General features: G+C 20.2%; 1 long non-coding RNA gene across 6 annotated transcripts; it reads left to right on the forward strand.

Annotated features, from left to right (window-relative positions):
- Positions 1–65: 65 nt before the first annotated feature.
- On the forward strand, positions 66–13110 carry LOC143378316 (uncharacterized). 6 transcript variants are annotated; one of them, XR_013088170.1, is made up of 6 exons: positions 66–3537; positions 4227–4296; positions 4586–5322; positions 5485–8684; positions 10089–11348; positions 11511–13110. It is a non-coding gene; the product is annotated as an uncharacterized LOC143378316 (long non-coding RNA). The 6 variants fall into 6 exon arrangements; XR_013088173.1 differs by lacking the exon at positions 11511–13110 and having other exon boundaries at positions 5485–7506; positions 8012–8684; positions 10089–11253; XR_013088174.1 differs by lacking the exon at positions 11511–13110 and having other exon boundaries at positions 66–928; positions 977–3537; positions 10089–11253.
- The last annotated feature ends 145 nt before the right edge of the window (positions 13111–13255 follow it).

Here is a 13255-nt window from a genome sequence, read left to right on the forward strand (position 1 = left end):
ATAAATTAAAGGAAAAAATAGTTAAATAAACAGAGAAAAAATAGGTAAATAAATAGAGAAAACAAAAGAGGTAAAAAAATAGAGAAAAAATAGGTAAATTATCTAGAGAAAAAATAGGTGTATAAATATAGATAAATAGCTAAATAAATCAAAGGAAAAAAGGTAAATAAAAAATAGGTAAATAAACTAGAGAAAAAATAGGTAAATTAATTAGAGAAAAATAGGTGTATAAATAGAGAAAAATAGCTAATTAAAAAAAATAGGTAAATAAATAGAGGAAAAAATAGGTAAATAAATAGAGAAAACAAAGGATGTAAATAAATAGAGAAAAAATTGGTAAATAAATTAGAGAAAAAAATAGATAAATATATTGCAGGAAAAAATAGGTAAATAAACAGAGAAAAAATTGGTAAATAAATTAGAGAAAAAAATAGATAAAGAAATAGTGAAAAATAGGTAATGAAGTAGAGAATACAAAGGAGGTAAATAAATACAGAAAATAGGTAAATATATAGAGAAAACTAGGTAAATATTTTAGAGAAAAAAATAGGCAAATAAATAGAGAAAAATAGGTAATGAAGTAGAGAAAACAAAGTAGGTAAATAAATACTGAAAAAGAGCTAAATAACTAGAGAAAAATAGGTAAATAAATAGAGAAAACAAAAGAGGTAAATAAATAGAGGAAAAAATAGGTAAATAAATTAGACAAAAAAATAGATAAATATATTACAGGAAAAAATAGGTAAATACACAGAGAAAAAAATGATAAATAAATAGAAAAAGTAGGTAAATAAATAGATAAAAAAATAGGTAAATAAAATAGAGAAAAAATAGGCAAATAAATAGATAAAATTAGGTAAATAAACTAGAGAAAAAATAGGTAAATAAATTAGAGGAAAAAATAGGTAGCTAAACAGAGAAAAAATAGGTAAATAAATGAGAGAAGGAAATAGGTAAATAACTAGAGAAAAAATAGGTAAATAAATAGAGAAAAAGTAACTAAATAAAATAGAGAAAAATAGGTAAATAAACAGAGAAAAAATAGGTAAATAAATTAGAGAAAAAAATAGATAAAAAATAGTGAAAGATAGGTAATGAAGTAGAGAATACAAAGGAGGTAAATAAATACAGAAAATAGGTAAATATATAGAGAAAACTAGGTAAATATTTTAGAGAAAAAATAGGTGTATAAATAAAGATAAATAGCTAAATAAATCAAAGGAAAAAAGGTAAATAAAAAATAGGTAAATAAACTAGAGAAAAAATAGGTAAATTAATTAGAGAAAAATAGGTGTATAAATAGAGAAAAATAGCTAATTAAAAAAAATAGGCAAATAAATAGAGGAAAAAATAGGTAAATAAATAGAGAAAACAAAGGATGTAAATAAATAGAGAAAAAATTGGTAAATAAATTAGAGAAAAAAATAGATAAATATATTGCAGGAAAAAATAGGTAAATAAACAGAGAAAAAATTGGTAAATAAATTAGAGAAAAAAATAGATAAAGAAATAGTGAAAAATAGGTAATGAAGTAGAGAATACAAAGGAGGTAAATAAATACAGAAAATAGGTAAATATATAGAGAAAACTAGGTAAATATTATAGAGAAAAAAATAGGCAAATAAATAGAGAAAAATAGGTAATGAAGTAGAGAAAACAAAGTAGGTAAATAAATACTGAAAAAGAGGTAAATAACTAGAGAAAAATAGGTAAATAAATAGAGAAAACAAAAGAGGTAAATAAATAGAGAAAAAAGAGGTAAATAAATAGAGAAAAAAGAGGTAAATAAATAGAGAAAAATAGGTAAATAAATAGATAAAAAAATAGGTAAATAAAATAGAGAAAAAAAAATAGGCAAATAAATAGATAAAAATAGGTAAATAAACTAGAGAAAAAAATAGGCAAATAAATAGAGAAGAAGTAGGTAAATAAAATAGAGAAAAATAGGCAAATAAACAGAGAAAAATAGGTAAATAATTAGAGAAAACAAAAGAGGTAAAAAAATAGAGAAAAAAATAGGTAAATTATCTAGAGAAAAATAGGTGTATAAATATAGATAAATAGTTAAATAAATCAAAGAAAAAAAGGTAAATAAAAAATAGGTAAATAAACTAGAGCAAAAAATAGGTAAATTAATTAGAGAAAAATAGGTGTATAAATAGAGAAAAATAGCTAATTAAAAAAATAGGTAAATAAATATAGAAAAATAGGTAAATAAATAGAGAAAAAGTAGTTAAATTATCTAGAGAAAAAATAGGTGTATAAATATAGATAAATAGCTAAATAAATCAAAGAAAAAAAGGTAAATAATAAATAGGTAAATAAATTAAAGGAAAAAATAGTTAAATAAACAGAGAAAAAATAGGTAAATAAATAGAGAAAACAAAAGAGGTAAAAAAATAGAGAAAAAATAGGTAAATTATCTAGAGAAAAAATAGGTGTATAAATATAGATAAATAGCTAAATAAATCAAAGAAAAAAAGGTAAATAAAAAATAGGTAAATAAACTAGAGAAAAAATAGGTAAATTAATTAGAGAAAAATAGGTGTATAAATAGAGAAAAATAGCTAATTAAAAAAAATAGGTAAATAAATAGAGGAAAAAATAGGTAAATAAATAGAGAAAACAAAGGATGTAAATAAATAGAGAAAAAATTGGTAAATAAATTAGAGAAAAAAATAGATAAATATATTGCAGGAAAAAATAGGTAAATAAACAGAGAAAAAATTGGTAAATAAATTAGAGAAAAAAATAGATAAAGAAATAGTGAAAAATAGGTAATGAAGTAGAGAATACAAAGGAGGTAAATAAATACAGAAAATAGGTAAATATATAGAGAAAACTAGGTAAATATTTTAGAGAAAAAAATAGGCAAATAAATAGAGAAAAATAGGTAATGAAGTAGAGAAAACAAAGTAGGTAAATAAATACTGAAAAAGAGGTAAATAACTAGAGAAAAATAGGTAAATAAATAGAGAAAACAAAAGAGGTAAATAAATAGAGAAAAAAGAGGTAAATAAATAGAGAAAAATAGGTAAATAAATAGATAAAAAAATAGGTAAATAAAATAGAGAAAAAAAATAGGCAAATAAATAGATAAAAATATGTAAATAAACTAGAGAAAAAAATAGGCAAATAAATAGAGAAGAAGTAGGTAAATAAAATAGAGAAAAATAGGCAAATAAACAGAGAAAAATAGGTAAATAATTAGAGAAAACAAAAGAGGTAAAAAAATAGAGAAAAAAATAGGTAAATTATCTAGAGAAAAATAGGTGTATAAATATAGATAAATAGTTAAATAAATCAAAGAAAAAAAGGTAAATAAAAAATAGGTAAATAAACTAGAGCAAAAAATAGGTAAATTAATTAGAGAAAAATAGGTGAATAAATAGAGAAAAATAGCTAATTAAAAAAAATAGGTAAATAAATAGAGGAAAAAATAGGTAAATAAATTAGAGAAAAAAATAGATAAATATATTACAGGAAAAAATAGGTAAATACACAGAGAAAACATTGATAAATAAATAGAAAAAGTAGGTAAATAAATAGATAAAAAAATAGGTAAATAAAATAGAGAAAAAATAGGCAAATAAATAGATAAAATTAGGTAAATAAACTAGAGAAAAAATAGGTAAATAAATTAGAGAAAAAATAGATAAATAAATAGAGAAAAATAGGTGAATAAATAGAGAAAAATAGGTAAATAAGCTAGAGAAAAAATAGGTGTATAAGTAGAGAAAAATAGCTAAATAAATGAAAGAAAAAAGGTAAATAAAAAGAGGTAAATAAAATAGAGAAAAAATAGGCAAATAAATAGATAAAATAGGTGCATAAACTATAGAAAAAATAGGTAAATAAATTAGAGAAAAAAATAGATACATAAATAGAGAAAAATAAGTGACTAAATAGAGAAAAATAGGTAAATAAATGAAAGGAAAAAATAGTTAAATAAACAGAGAAAAAATAGATAAATAAATAGAGAAAACAAAAGAGGTAAAAAAATAGAGAAAAAAATAGGTAACTTAACTAGAGAAAAAATAGGTGTATAAATATAGATAAATAGGTAAATGAACCAAACAAAAAAAGGTAAATAAATTAGAGGAAAAAATTGGTAAATAAACAGAGAAAAAATACGTAAATAAATGAGAGACAAAAATAGGTAAATATATAGCGAAAAAATAGGTAAACAAATAGAGAAAAAGAGGTGAATAAATACAGAAAAATAGGTAAATAAATAGATAAAAAATAGGTAAATAAAATAGAGAAAAAAATAGGCAAATAAATAGATAAAAATAGGTAAATAAACTAGAGAAAAAATAGTTAAATTATCTAGAGAAAAAATAGGTGTATAAATATAGATAAATAGCTAAATAAATCAAAGAAAAAAAGGTAAATAATAAATAGGTAAATAAATTAAAGGAAAAAATAGTTAAATAAACAGAGAAAAAATAGGTAAATAAATAGAGAAAACAAAAGAGGTAAAAAAATAGAGAAAAAATAGGTAAATTATCTAGAGAAAAAATAGGTGTATAAATATAGATAAATAGCTAAATAAATCAAAGAAAAAAATGTAAATAAAAAATAGGTAAATAAACTAGAGAAAAAAATAGGCAAATAAATAGAGAAGAAGTAGGTAAATAAAATAGAGAAAAATAGGCAAATAAACAGAGAAAAATAGGTAAATAATTAGAGAAAACAAAAGAGGTAAAAAAATAGAGAAAAAAATAGGTAAATTATCTAGAGAAAAATAGTTGTATAAATATAGATAAATAGTTAAATAAATCAAAGAAAAAAAGGTAAATAAAAAATAGGTAAATAAACTAGAGCAAAAAATAGGTAAATTAATTAGAGAAAAATAGGTGAATAAATAGAGAAAAATAGCTAATTAAAAAAAATAGGTAAATAAATAGAGGAAAAAATAGGTAAATAAATTAGAGAAAAAAATAGATAAATATATTACAGGAAAAAATAGGTAAATACACAGAGAAAAAATTGATAAATAAATTAGAGAAAAAAATAGATAAAGAAATAGTGAAGAATAGGTAATGAAGTAGAGAATACAAAGGAGGTAAATAAATACAGAAAATAGGTAAATATATAGAGAAAACTAGGTAAATATTTTAGAGAAAAAAATAGGCAAATAAATAGAGAAAAATAGGTAATGAAGTAGAGAAAACAAAGTAGGTAAATAAATACTGAAAAAGAGGTAAATAACTAGAGAAAAATAGGTAAATAAATAGAGAAAACAAAAGAGGTAAATAAATAGAGAAAAAAGAGGTAAATAAATAGAGAAAAAAGAGGTAAATAAATAGAGAAAAATAGGTAAATAAATAGATAAAAAAATAGGTAAATAAAATAGAGAAAAAAAAATAGGCAAAAATAGATAAAAATAAGTAAATAAACTAGAGACAAAAATAGGCAAATAAATAGAGAAGAAGTAGGTAAATAAAATGGAGAAAAATAGGCAAATAAACAGAAAAATAGGTAAATAAATAGATAAAAAAATAGGTAAATAAAATAGAGAAAACAAAAGAGGTAAAAAATAGAGAAAAAATAGGTAAATTATCTAGAGAAAAAATAGGTGTATAAATATAGATAAATAGCTAAATAAATCAAAGAAAAAAAGGTAAATAAAAAATAGGTAAATAAACTAGAGAAAAAAATAGGTAAATTAATTATAGAAAAATAGGTGTATAAATAGAGAAAAATAGCTAATTAAAAAAATAGGTAAATAAATAGAGGAAAAAGAGGTAAATAAATATAGAAAAATAAGTAAATAAATAGAGAAAAAGTAGTTAAATTATCTACAGAAAGAAAAGGTGTATAAATATAGATAAATAGCTAAATAAATCAAAGAAAAAAGGTAAATAAAAAATAGGTAAATAAATTAACGGAAAAAATAGTTAAATAAACAGAGAAAAAATAGGTAAATAAATTAGAGAAAAAAATAGATAAAGAAATAGTGAAAAATAGTTAATGGAGTAGAGAATACAAAGGAGGTAAATAAAAACAGAAAATAGGTAAATATATAGAGAAAACTAGGTAAATATTTTAGAGAAAAAAATAGGCAAATAAATAGAGAAAAATAGGTAATGAAGTAGAGAAAACAAGGTAGGTAAATAAATACTGAAAAAGAGGTAAATAACTAGAGAAAAATAGGTAAATAAATAGAGAAAACAAAAGAGGTAAATAAATAGAGAAAAAAGAGGTAAATAAATAGAGAAAAAAGAGGTAAATAAATAGAGAAAAATAGGTAAATAAATAGATAAAAAAATAGGTAAATAAAATAGAGAAAAAAATAGGCTAATAAATAGATAAAAATAGGTAAATAAACTAGAGAAAAAAATAGGCAAATAAATAGAGAAGAAGTAGGTAAATAAAAAGGAGAAAAATAGGCAAATAAACAGAAAAATAGGTAAATAAATAGAGAAAACAAAAGAGGTAAAAAATAGAGAAGGAATAGTTAAATTATTTACAGAAAAAAAGGTGTATAAATATAGATAAATAGCTAAATAAATCAAAGAAAAAAAGGTAAATAAAAAATAGGTAAATAAATTAAAGGAAAAAATAGTTAAATAAACAGAGAAAAAATAGGTAAATAACTAGAGAAAACAAAAGAGGTAAAAAAATAGAGAAAAAAATAGGTAAATTATCTAGAGAAAAAATAGGTGTATAAATATAGATAAATAGCTAAATAAATCAAAGCAAAAAAGGTAAATAAAAAATAGGTAAATAAACTAGAGAAAAAAATAGGTAAATTAATTAGAGAAGAATAGGTGTATAAATAGAGAAAAATAGCTAATTAAAAAAATAGGTAAATAAATAGAGGAAAAAGAGGTAAATAAATATAGAAAAATAGGTAAATTAATAGAGAAAAAGTAGTTAAATTATCTACAGAAAAAAGGTGTATAAATATAGATAAATAGCTAAATAAATCAAAGAAAAAAAGGTAAATAAAAAATAGGTAAATAAACTAGAGAAAAAAATAGGTAAATTAATTATAGAAAAATAGGTGTATAAATAGAGAAAAATAGCTAATTAAAAAAATAGGTAAATAAATAGAGGAAAAAGAGGTAAATAAATATAGAAAAATAAGTAAATAAATAGAGAAAAAGTAGTTAAATTATCTACAGAAAAAAGGTGTATAAATATAGATAAATAGCTAAATAAATCAAAGAAAAAAGGTAAATAAAAAATAGGTAAATAAATTAACGGAAAAAATAGTTAAATAAACAGAGAAAAAATAGGTAAATAAATTAGAGAAAAAAATAGATAAAGAAATAGTGAAAAATAGTTAATGAAGTAGAGAATACAAAGGAGGTAAATAAAAACAGAAAATAGGTAAATATATAGAGAAAACTAGGTAAATATTTTAGAGAAAAAAATAGGCAAATAAATAGAGAAAAATAGGTAATGAAGTAGAGAAAACAAGGTAGGTAAATAAATACTGAAAAAGAGGTAAATAACTAGAGAAAAATAGGTAAATAAATAGAGAAAACAAAAGAGGTAAATAAATAGAGAAAAAAGAGGTAAATAAATAGAGAAAAAAGAGGTAAATAAATAGAGAAAAATAGGTAAATAAATAGATAAAAAAATAGGTAAATAAAATAGAGAAAAAAATAGGCTAATAAATAGATAAAAATAGGTAAATAAACTAGAGAAAAAAATAGGCAAATAAATAGAGAAGAAGTAGGTAAATAAAATGGAGAAAAATAGGCAAATAAACAGAAAAATAGGTAAATAAATAGAGAAAACAAAAGAGGTAAAAAATAGAGAAGGAATAGTTAAATTATTTACAGAAAAAAAGGTGTATAAATATAGATAAATAGCTAAATAAATCAAAGAAAGAAAGGTAAATAAAAAATAGGTATATAAATTAAAGGAAAAAGTAGTTAAATAAACAGAGAAAAAATAGGTAAATAAATAGAGAAAACAAAAGAGGTAAAAAAATAGAGAAAAAAATAGGTAAATTATCTAGAGAAAAAATAGGTGAATAAATAGAGAAAAATAGGTAAATAAATAGAGAAAAAGTAGGTAAATAAAATAGAGAAAAAATAGGTAAATAAAGAGAGAAAAAATAGGTAAATAAATTAGAGAAAAATAGGTAATGAAGTAGAGAAAACAAAGTAGGTAAATAAGTACAGAAAAAGGAGGTAAATAACTAGAGAAAAAATAGGTAAATAAATGAGAGAAGGAAATAGGTAAATAACTAGAGAAAAAATAGGTAAATAAATAGAGAAAAAGTAGGTAAATAAAATAGAGAAAAATAGGTAAATAAACAGAGAAAAAATAGGTAAATAAATTAGAGAAAAAAATAGATAAAGAAATAGTGAAAAATAGGTAATGAAGTAGAGAATACAAAGGAGGTAAATAAAAACAGAAAATAGGTAAATACATAGAGTAAAATAGGTAAATAATTTAGAGAAAAAAATAGGCAAATAAATAGAGAAAAATAGGTAATGAAGTTGAGAAAACAAAGTAGGTAAATAAGTACAGAAAAGGGAGGTAAATAACTAGAGAAAAAATAGGTAAATAAATAGAGAAAACAAAAGAGGTAAATAAATAGAGAAAGAATAGGTAAATAAATAGAGAAAAAATAGTTAAATTATCTAGAGAAAAAATAGGTGTATAAATATAGATAAATAGCTAAATAAATCAAAGAAAAAAAGGTAAATAAAAAATAGGTAAATAAACTAGAGAAAAAATAGGTAAATTAATCAGAGAAAAATAGGTGTATAAATAGAGAAAAATAGCTAATTAAAAAAAATAGGTAAATAAATACAGGAAAAAATAGGAAATAAATAGAGAAAACAAAGGATGTAAATAAATAGAGAAAAAATTGGTAAATAAATTGGAGAAAAAAATAGATAAATATATTGCAGGAAAAAATAGGTAAATAAACAGAGAAAAAATTGGTAAATAAATTAGAGAAAAAAATAGATAAAGAAATAGTGAAAAATAGTTAATGAAGTAGAGAATACAAAGGAGGTAAATAAAAACAGAAAATAGGTAAATATATAGAGAAAACTAGGTAAATATTTTAGAGAAAAAAATAGGCAAATAAATAGAGAAAAATAGGTAATGAAGTAGAGAAAACAAGGTAGGTAAATAAATACTGAAAAAGAGGTAAATAACTAGAGAAAAATAGGTAAATAAATAGAGAAAACAAAAGAGGTAAATAAATAGAGAAAAAAGAGGTAAATAAATAGAGAAAAAAGAGGTAAATAAATAGAGAAAAATAGGTAAATAAATAGATAAAAAAATAGGTAAATAAAATAGAGAAAAAAAATAGGCCAATAAATAGATAAAAATAGGTAAATAAACTAGAGAAAAAAATAGGCAAATAAATAGAGAAGAAGTAGGTAAATAAAATGGAGAAAAATAGGCAAATAAACAGAAAAATAGGTAAATAAATAGAGAAATCAAAAGAGGTAAAAAATAGAGAAGGAATAGTTAAATTATTTACAGAAAAAAAGGTGTATAAATATAGATAAATAGCTAAATAAATCAAAGAAAAAAAGGTAAATAAAAAATAGGTAAATAAATTAAAGGAAAAAATAGTTAAATAAACAGAGAAAAAATAGGTAAATAACTAGAGAAAACAAAAGAGGTAAAAAAATAGAGAAAAAAATAGGTAAATTATCTAGAGAAAAAATAGGTGTATAAATATAGATAAATAGCTAAATAAATAAAAGAAAAAAAGGTAAATAAAAAATAGGTAAATAAACTAGAGAAAAAAATAGGTAAATTAATTAGAGAAGAATAGGTGTATAAATAGAGAAAAATAGCTAATTAAAAAAATAGGTAAATAAATAGAGGAAAAAGAGGTAAATAAATATAGAAAAATAGGTAAATTAATAGAGAAAAAATAGTTAAATTATCTAGAGAAAAAATAGGTGTATAAATATAGATAAATAGCTAAATAAATCAAAGAAAAAAAGGTAAATAAAAAATAGGTATATAAATAAAAGGAAGAAATGGGTAAATAAACAGAGAAAAAATTGGTAAATAAATTAGAGAAGAATAGGTGTATAAATAGAGAAAAATAGCTAAATAAATCAATGAAAAAAAGGTAAATAAAAAAATAGGTAAATAAATTAGAGGAAAAAATAGGTAGCTAAACAGAGAAAAAATAGGTAAATAAATGAGAGAAGGAAATAGGTAAATAACTGGAGAAAAAATAGGTAAATAAATAGAGAAAAAGTATGTAAATAAAATAGAGAAGAATAGGTAAATAAGCAGAGAAAAAATAGGTAAATAAATTAGAGAAAAAAATAGATAAAGAAATAGTGAAAAATAGGTAATGAAGTAGAGAATACGAAGGAGGTAAATAAATACAGAAAATAGGTAAATATATAGAGAAAACTAGGTAAATATTTTAGAGAAAAAAATAGGCAAATAAATAGAGAAAAATAGGTAATGAAGTAGAGAAAACAAAGTAGGTAAATAAATACTGAAAAAGAGGTAAATAACTAGAGAAAAATAGGTAAATAAATAGAGAAAACAAAAGAGGTAAATAAATAGAGAAAAAAGAGGTAAATAAATAGAGAAAAAAGAGGTAAATAAATAGAGAAAAATAGGTAAATAAATAGATAAAAAAATAGGTAAATAAAATAGAGAAAACAAAAGAGGTAAAAAATAGAGAAAAAATAGGTAAATTATCTAGAGAAAAAATAGGTGTATAAATATAGATAAATAGCTAAATAAATCAAAGAAAAAAAGGTAAATAAAAAATAGGTAAATAAACTAGAGAAAAAAATAGGTAAATTAATTATAGAAAAATAGGTGTATAAATAGAGAAAAATAGCTAATTAAAAAAATAGGTAAATAAATAGAGGAAAAAGAGGTAAATAAATATAGAAAAATAAGTAAATAAATAGAGAAAAAGTAGTTGAATTATCTACAGAAAAAAAGGTGTATAAATATAGATAAATAGCTAAATAAATCAAAGAAAAAAGGTAAATAAAAAATAGGTAAATAAATTAACGGAAAAAATAGTTAAATAAACAGAGAAAAAATAGGTAAATAAATTAGAGAAAAAAATAGATAAAGAAATAGTGAAAAATAGTTAATGAAGTAGAGAATACAAAGGAGGTAAATAAAAACAGAAAATAGGTAAATATATAGAGAAAACTAGGTAAATATTTTAGAGAAAAAAATAGGCAAATAAATAGAGAAAAATAGGTAATGAAGTAGAGAAAACAAGGTAGGTAAATAAATACTGAAAAAGAGGTAAATAACTAGAGAAAAATAGGTAAATAAATAGAGAAAACAAAAGAGGTAAATAAATAGAGAAAAAAGAGGTAAATAAATAGAGAAAAAAGAGGTAAATAAATAGAGAAAAATAGGTAAATAAATAGATAAATAAATAGGTAAATAAAATAGAGAAAAAAATAGGCTAATAAATAGATAAAAATAAGTAAATAAACTAGAGACAAAAATAGGCAAATAAATAGAGAAGAAGTAGGTAAATAAAATGGAGAAAAATAGGCAAATAAACAGAAAAATAGGTAAATAAATAGATAAAAAAATAGGTAAATAAAATAGAGAAAACAAAAGAGGTAAAAAATAGAGAAAAAATAGGTAAATTATCTAGAGAAAAAATAGGTGTATAAATATAGATAAATAGCTAAATAAATCAAAGAAAAAAAGGTAAATAAAAAATAGGTAAATAAACTAGAGAAAAAAATAGGTAAATTAATTATAGAAAAATAGGTGTATAAATAGAGAAAAATAGCTAATTAAAAAAATAGGTAAATAAATAGAGGAAAAAGAGGTAAATAAATATAGAAAAATAAGTAAATAAATAGAGAAAAAGTAGTTAAATTATCTACAGAAAGAAAAGGTGTATAAATATAGATAAATAGCTAAATAAATCAAAGAAAAAAGGTAAATAAAAAATAGGTAAATAAATTAACGGAAAAAATAGTTAAATAAACAGAGAAAAAATAGGTAAATAAATTAGAGAAAAAAATAGATAAAGAAATAGTGAAAAATAGTTAATGGAGTAGAGAATACAAAGGAGGTAAATAAAAACAGAAAATAGGTAAATATATAGAGAAAACTAGGTAAATATTTTAGAGAAAAAAATAGGCAAATAAATAGAGAAAAATAGGTAATGAAGTAGAGAAAACAAGGTAGGTAAATAAATACTGAAAAAGAGGTAAATAACTAGAGAAAAATAGGTAAATAAATAGAGAAAACAAAAGAGGTAAATAAATAGAGAAAAAAGAGGTAAATAAATAGAGAAAAAGAGGTAAATAAATAGAGAAAAATAGGTAAATAAATAGATAAAAAAATAGGTAAATAAAATAGAGAAAAAAATAGGCTAATAAATAGATAAAAATAGGTAAATAAACTAGAGAAAAAAATAGGCAAATAAATAGAGAAGAAGTAGGTAAATAAAAAGGAGAAAAATAGGCAAATAAACAGAAAAATAGGTAAATAAATAGAGAAAACAAAAGAGGTAAAAAATAGAGAAGGAATAGTTAAATTATTTACAGAAAAAAAGGTGTATAAATATAGATAAATAGCTAAATAAATCAAAGAAAAAAAGGTAAATAAAAAATAGGTAAATAAATTAAAGGAAAAAATAGTTAAATAAACAGAGAAAAAATAGGTAAATAACTAGAGAAAACAAAAGAGGTAAAAAATAGAGAAAAAAATAGGTAAATTATCTAGAGAAAAAATAGGTGTATAAATATAGATAAATAGCTAAATAAATCAAAGCAAAAAAGGTAAATAAAAAATAGGTAAATAAACTAGAGAAAAAAATAGGTAAATTAATTAGAGAAGAATAGGTGTATAAATAGAGAAAAATAGCTAATTAAAAAAATAGGTAAATAAATAGAGGAAAAAGAGGTAAATAAATATAGAAAAATAGGTAAATTAATAGAGAAAAAGTAGTTAAATTATCTACAGAAAAAAGGTGTATAAATATAGATAAATAGCTAAATAAATCAAAGAAAAAAAGGTAAATAAAAAATAGGTAAATAAACTAGAGAAAAAAATAGGTAAATTAATTATAGAAAAATAGGTGTATAAATAGAGAAAAATAGCTAATTAAAAAAATAGGTAAATAAATAGAGGAAAAAGAGGTAAATAAATATAGAAAAATAAGTAAATAAATAGAGAAAAAGTAGTTAAATTATCTACAGAAAAAAGGTGTATAAATATAGATAAATAGCTAAATAAACCAAAAGAAAAAAGGTAAATAAAAAAATAGGTATATAAATTAACGGAAAAAATAGGTAAA

The sequence above is a fragment of the Andrena cerasifolii genome, unplaced genomic scaffold (genome assembly GCF_050908995.1).
Source record: "Andrena cerasifolii isolate SP2316 unplaced genomic scaffold, iyAndCera1_principal scaffold2867, whole genome shotgun sequence".
NCBI classification, from domain to species: Eukaryota; Metazoa; Arthropoda; class Insecta; order Hymenoptera; family Andrenidae; genus Andrena; species Andrena cerasifolii.